Source organism: Sapajus apella, unplaced genomic scaffold (genome assembly GCF_009761245.1).
Source record: "Sapajus apella isolate SASKATOON/1434 unplaced genomic scaffold, GSC_monkey_1.0 scaffold9, whole genome shotgun sequence".
NCBI classification, from domain to species: domain Eukaryota; kingdom Metazoa; phylum Chordata; class Mammalia; order Primates; family Cebidae; genus Sapajus; species Sapajus apella.
In genome coordinates this window covers 10,987,318-10,997,806 of record NW_022436949.1, presented here as the reverse complement: position 1 = coordinate 10,997,806, position 10,489 = coordinate 10,987,318, and positions in this window count along the sequence as shown.

The window sequence follows — 10,489 nt, the reverse complement described above, 5'->3', positions numbered from 1 at the left end:
TGAGACATAATTTTAATTAGAAATATTAAAAAAAAGAGAGAGCTGGCTCTGTAACTTTCTAGGTAAGCATTTCACTGCTTTAAAATGTATAGCTATCCTATTTATCATGGCACACAAGTACCAAAACCTTTTCTAATTGATAATAGTCTATCTAATGTCCAGCTTAGATATATTTTTCCCATTTTCTTTTTTCTTCAGACAGTCGTGCTGTATATCATTGCAATTTCTTGAAAAGGCTATGCATTGTCCTTCTGCTTGAAAAGTTTTTTTTTTCCTACCTGATCTAACTGGTGAACTGTTCCTCATTTACCAACCTTAGCTCATATTTTACTTTAATGAAGTCTCTGTTGAGTCCCACAGGTGGCAGAAGTAATAGGCTCCTTCCTGTAACATTTAATGAGATGGTAACTGTGTATGAGCAAGTATTCTGACCAATAGTATTCCCACAGCACATTGTATATATCACCATTATAATGCTCGTTATCAGCAGTTAATTTACCATAATGTGAATAAAATGTAAGATTCACAGCCCCTCAATGTAACAGACGTCTTTGAAGTGCCTATAGATGATTTTCTATTTGTATTCAGTACCATTTTTCTTTAAAGAGCATCTCCCAAATTGTATACATTTCAAACATAGATACACAGTTATTCCTCACATTGCCTCATAGTTATCCATCATCCTAGTCTGAGTGATTGTCAAGGATAAATTTCTTGTCTTACGTATGTTTATTCCTTTAGTGATCATCACTCTCTTTATACAGCAGTCAATAAGGATCTGTTGAACAAGTCATATCATTGACCTTGTGATAGATGTGGATATACAATGAACCAAAAAAGAGAGAGGCAGAACATTTATTTAGGAGCAGAAGAAAGGAAAAAGAAAAGTTGATAAATATACTTACTTGCCACACCTGGAAGGCAGAATTAGAAAGTTCCCATGTTAGCCTATATAGGTGTGTAGCCAAGTCAAGTAATAAGTTAGTGTTTTAAAAGAGCAGCTGAAATTTTTGAAACAACATAGAAATTATGTTGGTAGGTTCATTGTTCCAGCAGTGTAGTTATGTTTAGCAGAAAATTCACTTTTACACATTTTCACAATATGGGAAAGCCTTCTATAGAATATTAAGTTATTAGGTTATTCCTTGGGGAAACCAGGATTGACATTACTTCGTCCATATCTGTCTGCTTTGGGAATCAAGATATAAAGTAGGCCTTAGTCTCAATAATTAGCCTGTACTTGTATCTGTAGCGAAAGAAAAATTATCTGTCATTCCCTTGTAAATATTTGAAGGTGAAGCTCAGTTGACCCAGAAATTACCTCCAGAACATACAGTGATTGAGAACTTGATAATTTAACTTTTTAGAAAAGAGATTACACAATTATTAGTAGTTTGATCTTACATCCTCTAGAAATGTTTACTCAATTTCTCGTGACAAGAAATAAAGTGAATTATATTATTTTATTTTATTAACTTTTAAGTTCAGGGGTGAACATGCAGATTTGTTACACAGGCAAACTTGTTTCATGGAGGTTTGTTTAACAAATTATGTTATTATTCAAGTGTTAAGCCTAGTACCCATTAGTTATTTTTCCTGATCCTCACCCTCCTCCCACCCTCTACCCTCCAATAGGCCCCAGTGTTTGTTGTTCCCCTATACGTGTCCATGTGTTCTTATCATTTAGCATCCACTTATAAGTGAGAACATGCAGTATTTGGTTTTCTACTCCTGCATTACTTTGCCAGGGATAATGGCCTCCAGCTACAACCATGTAGCTGCAAATCACATGATCTCATTCTTTTTTATGGCTGCATAGTATTCCATTGTGTACATGTACTACATTTTCAACTAAAGTGCCCATTGTATTACTCTTCATTTCTCTTATTTTCTACTTTTCAGCCATTTTTCCTCTTAGAACAATATTTTAAGGTTTTATTTATTTCCATACAGCACACCAGTTAAGCTAGAAAAAAAGAAAAAAAAACTTAACAATACTGTTATCCTTAAATGAATTATTTTTCATGAGGTTTTAAATTAAAATATCTGTTTTAACCTAATTGTTCTTATATACTCATATTTTCATTTTGTGCTAAATTCTGTGCTTTGCTTTTTTATTTTTTATTTGTATTTCAATAGGTTTTGAAATACAGGTGGTTTTTGACTACACAGATAAGTGCTTTACTGGTGATTTCTGAGATTTTGGTGCACTCATCACCTGAGCAGTGTACACCGTACCCAAGATGTAGTCTTTTATTCCCTACCCACTTCCCACTCTTCCCCCTGATTACTCAAAGATCATTATATCGTTGTTTTGCCTTTGCATCTTCATAGTTTAGCGCCCACTTACAAGTGAGAACATAGAATATTTGGTTTTTCCATTCCTGAGTAACTTCACTTAAGAAATGGCCTCCAGCTCCATCCACCCAAGTTGCTGCAAAGGCAATAATTTCATTCCATTTTATAGCTTATGATATTTCATGGTGCAGAATTTCACATTTTCTTTACGTACTTGTTGGTTGATGGGCTTTTATGTTGCTTCCCTATTTTTGCAATTGCAAATCGTGCTGCTATAAAACTGCATGTGCATGTGCCTTTTTCATATAGTGACTTATTTTCCTTTGAGTAGATACCCAGTAGACAGATTACAGAATAAAATGATAGTTCTACTTTGGGTTCTTTAAGGCGTCTCCATATATTTCCATAGTATTTGTTCTAGTTTATATTCCGCCAGCAGTGTAAAAGTGTTCCCTTTTCACCATGTCCATCCAAACCTCTATTATGATTTTTTATTTTTTTTTATTCTGGCCATTCTTGTAGAAGTAAGATTCTATCTAATTTTGATTTCAATTTGCATTTCCCTGATAATTAGTGATGTTGATCTTATTTTCTTATGTTTGTTGGCTGTTTGTATGTCTTCCTTTGAGAATTGTATATTCATGCTCTTTGTCCACTTTTCAATGGGATTATTTGTTTTTTTATTGATTTGGTTGAGTTCCTTTTAGATTCTGGATATGCATAGTTTGCAAATATTATCTTGCACTCTGTGAGATTTCTGTTTACTCTGCTGATTATTTCTTTTGCTGTGCAATAGGTTTTTACTTTAATTCAGTCCCATTCATTTATTTTTGGTTTTGTTACATTTGCTTTTGGGTTCTTAATCATGAATTAGTTGCCTAAGCCAATGTCTAGAAGAATTTTTCTGATATTATCTTTTAGAATTTTTGTGACTTCAGGTCTTAGAATTAAGTCTATGATCCATCTTGAGTTGAGATGTACACCTCACTTTTGTGTAAGGTGAGAGGTGGGGATCCAGGTTTATTCTTCTCTTTTCCCCGCATCATTTATTGAATTGGGTGTCCTTTCTCCACTTTATGTTTTTGTATGCTTTGTCAAAGATCAGTTGGTTGTAAGTATTTGGCTTTTTTTTTTTTCCGGGTTCTCTATTCTGTTCAATTGGGCTATGTGCCTATTTTTATACCAGTACCGTGCTGTTTAGGTAACTCTAGCCTGGTAGTATAATTTGAAGTTGGATAATGTGATGCTTCCAGATTTGTTTTTTTTTTTTTTGCTTAGTATTGCTTTGGCTGTGTGGGCTCTTTATGGGTTCCTAATGAATTCTAAGAATTTTTTTTTAGTTCTGTGAATAATAATCATGGTACTTTGATGGAAATTGCATGGAATCTGTTGATTTCTTTGGGCAGTATTGTCATTTCACATAAATTCTGATCATTGATAAACTTTTTTTCTCAATAAATGAAATTTAGAAATTAGAGCAAGACCCATATTATTCTATTATTTATTAAATATATCTTAGATGTCTTCTTAATAATGATCTGTCATATATGTATAAACACACTAACACACACACACACACACACACTTAACTCTTGAACACAGGGCTTAGGAGTGCTGACCCTCATGCCATCAGAAATCCACAAATAACTTTTGACTCTCCCAAAACTTAACTGTTGGCCAGAAGCCTTACCAATAACATAAGCAGTTAAGTAATACATTTTTGTGTGTGTTATATGCATCATATGCTGTGTTTATAAACTAGAGAAAAGAGGAAGAGGAGGGGTTGGTGGTGTTGTCCCAGGAGTCATAGAGTTGGAAGAAAATTTGCATACAGGTGAATCTAAGTAGTTCAAACCTGTGTTACTCCTTTTGTTCAAGGGTCAGCTGTGTGTTTGTATGTATGTGTTTGTGTGTGTGATATTTTCTGAGGTCTTAGACAATGAAATGAATGGAAACATAAGCCCGAACATAGGGGCACAGGTAGATTTTGCGTTATTACTCTCCCTTATAATGTATTAATAATATGCTTCAACAATCTTAATTACTTCAATGACCTTCTTAATTTAACAGGTTCAACCTTCTCTGTTTGTAATTTTGCCAGAATAATTGGATAACTAGGCATTGCATGTACCTAAATAAATTAGGCATTTTAATAAAAACTCATTATTCACATTTCATTAGACAGAAAGTTAGATTTTTTATTATTTTCAATCATACTATGGTGTTCAATGTTAAACACCATACTTTGTGTTTTAGATTTGAGTTGTTCACAATGTAAAATTCAAGTCAATTCTAAGCTAGTGATAAGACATTTATATTGTATTGAAAGGTATCATTTTAAATTTTCTGAGTCTGAAAGAACTTAAGATGCAGTTGATCAAATCTAGGTAGTAGAACTAATAAGAATTTAATTTATTTTCTCTTTCCATTTTATTTGCATGGAAAATTGTATGAGTTTCATGGATTCTAGTTTGGTTGTCACAATAGTTCATGTTTCTAGAACAAGATGGCCTTAATACTTCCCTCAGCTTGACTAAACTTTAGATAGATTTAGTCCTGACTCTAGGCCTATAACCTTCCTATTCTTAGAGCACTTACTTGAGAAAACTTGTAAATTCTTTCTCTGCCTCTTTGAAATGTAAATCTTTTTACAAGCTTCTCAGTAGTTTTATAGACTTACCTGGGAACTATCTATTTAAAATGCAATCAACAAGAAGGGAATAAACTCTATATTCCTATTTTTGTAGAATATTAGAAACCTAATTTGGCAGACATCTTGCTCCAAGTTGTAAAATGATCTCTTGTCATGAAGATATGAAAAATTTGCTTTTCCTTTGGGTAAAGCCAATTAGCACACACAGATGGCCTAAGACTTCCCCTTTCCATTTCTTCAGCTCTGAAGCACACTTCTGCATTGTTTCAGAGGAGTGGAGCTCAGACTGAGACCTGGCATCTGGCTCCTATTTCAATCACCTTAAATAATGTCTTCCTCATCTGTTTTTGCCTGTTGTAATTTTTGTTTTACATCATAAATTATTTATATGCCCTCATGTTTTATTTTTATATAAGCTCTTGAATCGTTAGATGAGTGTTGTTCTTGAATACAGGGTATAATTTAATACTCCTTTAAATAAGTTCATTTGATGCATAAACTTCCCACAGGCAGGGATAAAATCCAATATACCTTTATAATCCTTTTCCCTGTATTACCTGTTGTAATGATTCTCACATAGAAAGCTTAACAAATCTATAAATTAGTCAACTTCAAATAATAAATATTTTTATTAAAAATTTCTATTGTGAAAACATTCAATAGTTGTAATACTTTAAAAAAGTGATATCACCATGAAACTGTAGATAAGGCTACATGAAAATACAATTTCATATCATGCTACCCTTCCCCTCCATCAATTATAAAAACTGATCAAAGTAATACTTGAAATGACTGTGAATGCATTTTTAAACATGGAAATAAAGAAATGAAGCTTAAAGCATTCAATCTTGGCATCTTTATCCAATGCATCTATACTAAAGATTCAGGCAAGTTTGGGAATCTAGAGGATTATTAGACTCTTGCACTTTCAATTGCAGGTAACCAAAATCATCTCATGCTGGCTCATGTAATATCAAGGACCAGGAATAGCTCTGGCTTGAGCTGAGCTGCATCCACATGCTAAAATTATATTTTCAGAACACTTTCCTTCTCTCTGTCTCTTGGTTTTGCCTCCTTAGGTTGGATTTAGTCTTAGGCAGTGTCTCTCTTATTGGCAAAATGCATTTGCCAATAACATGGGAAAGGCTAAAGACATTGCCACATGCATTGCTGAATTCTGGAATTTAGCAAACTCTGCATAAACAAAAGAAACAAAAAAGGAAAAATGACAAATCCTACATTGTAGCCAGAATAATTGTTTGTTCATAGCTTAATTGAATGAAGAAACTTGAGGGAAGGAAAAGTAACAGCAAATTTATGATAAGGTGATGAGACAGTGCAATGCTGTTTTGTATAATTGCATTTGAAAATATATCTGAGTTTTGAGACAAGTTATTCAGACTAAGGGAAATTAAAAGTTACTTTCTGTTAAAAGCTAATACTTCCTTAAAATAATGGATTTAACACCTACATTGAAACTAAAATATTTTCCACTCATTTTGTTTATGTCTCTCTATCTTCCTTTTCCCTTTGTCTGTCTCTTTTTCACTCATTTCTTTCATTTTTCACTTTCCATATTTGCCCAAAGGTATTTTATTAGTATTGGTGGCTACTATGTATTATAGAGATCAGCTCTAATCTCCATATCTACTAATATAACATATAAATAATCAAGATAAGGAATGTTATCATTCAAATGAGTGTTGATGAAGCTGCACACTATGTAAACTGTTGATAACAAAAGTAACAATGTGACATAGAAGACAAGAAATCAAATTAATAGCTGTGTAAAACCATGAGTATGTATGTTTGAAGCATGAGTTTGAGAAAAACTGTGATGGGCTTGACATGTGTGGAAAATCTGTGACTTAGATCTTAGCATCATTAGTCAGGTAAAAAAGCACTACATACTAAATCAAAGACAACCAACACTACAAGTCTGGAAGTAAAGCAAAAAAAGAATTGTCCCCTTGCCTCCTGCCAATATACCTTTCAGGAAATAGTGCCCTGAGAAATATTATTTACTCACTTCAAGGATAAAAGGGGAAGAGAGATGGTAAAAGTTAAATAAATCGTTGGTGTGCTAAATGATGACAATTAATTAAACTCAAATCAACAGAATATAGGTTTCATTATAGTCAATTTCTAAAGCTGATACTACATAATTAATAGTTTAATACTTTTTTACTTTGTTTATTTCTCCATAACATTTTTGAAATGTTAGGAACTTAACTGCCATTGTTTATTTGAACACTGACTTCCTTCCTTGCTTGTTAAAAAGGGGATACTGCTCATTGAAGGGTTTATTGCACCCCTAATTTTTACTTATGTCAATCATAAGCCTACAGATGATTTTGAGTTCATTTACACAAACCATTTAAATGTCAAATCTCTTTGTGAATCTCTTTTGTCAGATAGAATCACCCTACAACTATAAAGATACTATATATTCTTTGGTAATCTTTCCTGTGGCTTTCTTTTATTGTTTTTTATGAAGTGAGTGAACATTCACACTTCTTCCTAAAATTACCCATACCTCCCACAGCACTAAGTTTTAAAATTAATGGAAAGACAATTGTATGCACTCACAATCTATCAGACTGTAAAAATTGTATCAGAATGATGGGTCATAAATATTAGAATTTATTCTATTCTAATTCTTTTGATGAATAACAAATTACCAATACAAATAATGAGTAGTTCTGGGAAGAGCTTTTTTAAATATATAACAAGAAAGAAGGGACTTGTTATTTTTCACTTTGAACAAATCACACGCCTAAAGTATAAACAGAAAGGATTTTGACCATCCTACAAATCCCTGACTGAGGTTGATTTTGACAGAGGAAAACATGTCAGTGGACACATGACATTTTACAGGCATTTCTCAGAATAACTAAATCTCTTAAAATCATTTTTTTATGATTTGCTTTATGAAAACTTAATTTTCAATACAATTTATATGAAAAGTCATTTTAGCCTAACTCCACATTAATAATATTTCAGGTAATAATTTTAGAAATAACAGCACACTCAATGTTACTGGTACTGAATTATGACAAATTCTAAAATACTTAAGACTACCATCATTTAACTAGGATAATTGTTACTATCTCTGGAAATAATCTTTTGTAGAGATTCTCTGGAAATAATCTTTTGTAGAAATATCATCATGTCAGTAAATCATTGTTGTTGCCTTTGTTTTGGTTCCATCTGTCTTCTAAAGCTTGTATGATATAATCCCTATGGACCTTATTGTGGTGTGAGAAACTAACTAGAATACTGTATCTATGTGCTGAAAACTACGTGAAGATGGTAACTAAAAGTATTAGATACAATGTTAATATTGTTTCAAACATATATATATATATATATATTTAGTATTTTTTATGCAGAGATGAAAGTAAATAAAACTATTAGTAGTTCAATGAAATTAATTTTGTTTTTGAAAAGAGTTATGAGAAGACCAAGGGGAATCTTGGCAAGTTTAGGCAGTCTTATTCAATATTATATTGTCACGGGTAAGGGCAAATACAAATTAAAAAGAACAACCCTAATTCTCCTAATTGGAAATAAGGGAAATTTTCATCTCCTTTGTTTTTTTTCTTTAAATTGTAATTGCAAGTACTTCATCCTCTTTTTGAAATGTATAAAAATTCCTTTCAAAACTAAACAGTACTTTTGAAAACTGAATAGACCTCTTGTCAGCTTTATGCCCTAGGAATGTCTTTTTCATGGACCTATAAATAGCAAGAAAGAGAGCACTCTTTTTTTCCCAATTTCTGTGGGAGGATAGGAGGCTAATTTTAGTGGAAGCCTCGATCCAAGTGGCAAACAAACCTGCCAACCTGTCATAAAGCTGTGAGAAGTGTGATTTTCCTGTGGGCAAAAACAATATGCTAACACAAATGGTCACCCCAATTGCTACATTGAATCTAGGATCACTACTTGTGACAAATGGTGCTATCAAGTCCTTTTACTTGAAGACTAATTTATTGTTTATCTTCAAAGCATGTATGTAAAAGGTTGTATCTGCTTGGCTACAAAAGGGTGAGATTTCCTTATCTTTGTCATCTCCTAGTGGATTGTTTGAATGCACATTAAAGTTTGGTTTAATGCTTAATAATAAAACTTTTCTTATTTTGGAGGGAGTCTCACTCTGTTGCCCAGACTGGAGTGCGGAGGTACAATTTCGGCTCACAGCAACCTCTAACTCCATGGTTCAGGCAATTCTCCTGCTTCAGCCTCTTGAGTAGCTGAGACAACATGTATGTGCCACCACGTCCAGCTAAATTTTGTGTTTTTAGTAGAGACCTGGTTTCACCATGTTGGCTAGGCTGGTTTCAATCTCCTGACCTCATGATCTGCCTGTCTTGGCCTCCCAAAGTGCTAGGATTACAGGTGTGAGCCATCATGCCCAGCTTTTTCTTTTTTTCTATTACCTTTGTGGAAATGTTTTCTTAGTTGGGAGATTTTGCTTTTTATTTATTTTCCTAAAAAGGTCCATTAACATTTGTGTTGCCTTCCCTGCTATGATTTGTTTAAGGATCAAGAGGTATAAAGGGATCTCTATATATTAACTATACTTTATTAATATTTACAGAAATAGTAACATGGTAAGAGATATGCAACACAAATATATTTTATAGAACCATTGTAATATAGTTTTGAGTTTCACCTGCAAAGGTCTTCAATCTTTATTAAAGTGATTTTTCCCCCTATTGAATGGCACGTTAGAATCAAGGTAAACTGTTGAAAAAGATCCTATATCATATTCTAAGGATATTAGTATTTCTTTGAGAGGTTATTCCTAGTAGTATTATAGTCTTGGCTATCAACTTTGAAAGCCCACATGTAATTTCTGGCCAAATCTGCAGTGCCTGATGATTTGTGGATATGCCATATGCCCTGCAAATAATCTATGCAAGACAATTTCCTACTTCCCAAAAAAGTGATTTTCTCATAAGAAGTATATCCTAGATGACTAAAAACTCAGTAAGACCCCTTACATTTATGAGACTATTGTCAGATATAATACATCTAATATAGTCTAAGATTGGATAGAGTAAATAAAAGATCGAACAAAGAAACCAATGATAACATAGATATCAAGTTCATCAAATTATATTAAAAATAGTATATTCATCGCTTCTCAGCTTTTTGGCTAAGATCAAGTGTAAAAATAGTATATTCAGTTCTGCAAAAAATTTTTGAAAACACATTTCAAAATGAACCTTTATAAACTTTTTTAGTTCTTCCAAAACAGAACTGATAAGATAGTGTGAAATTCTAAAACTATGTCACATGAAAGACCAACTTTTTACTCCATCTTAAAATTTTTATCATTTACCATTTGCAAATGATATAGGGAATATTGATATGAGTATGTTAAAGGTATTTTTCCCTTTAGAGGCTTTTCACTGAAGTAGAATGGATAAGACATATTTACAAATATTTGTGTATAAGTAGATTTATTTAGAAGCCAAAACAGTCTTCGACTAATTTATCCTTCTGTCACTTTCTCTATGCCTCAAGAGGATA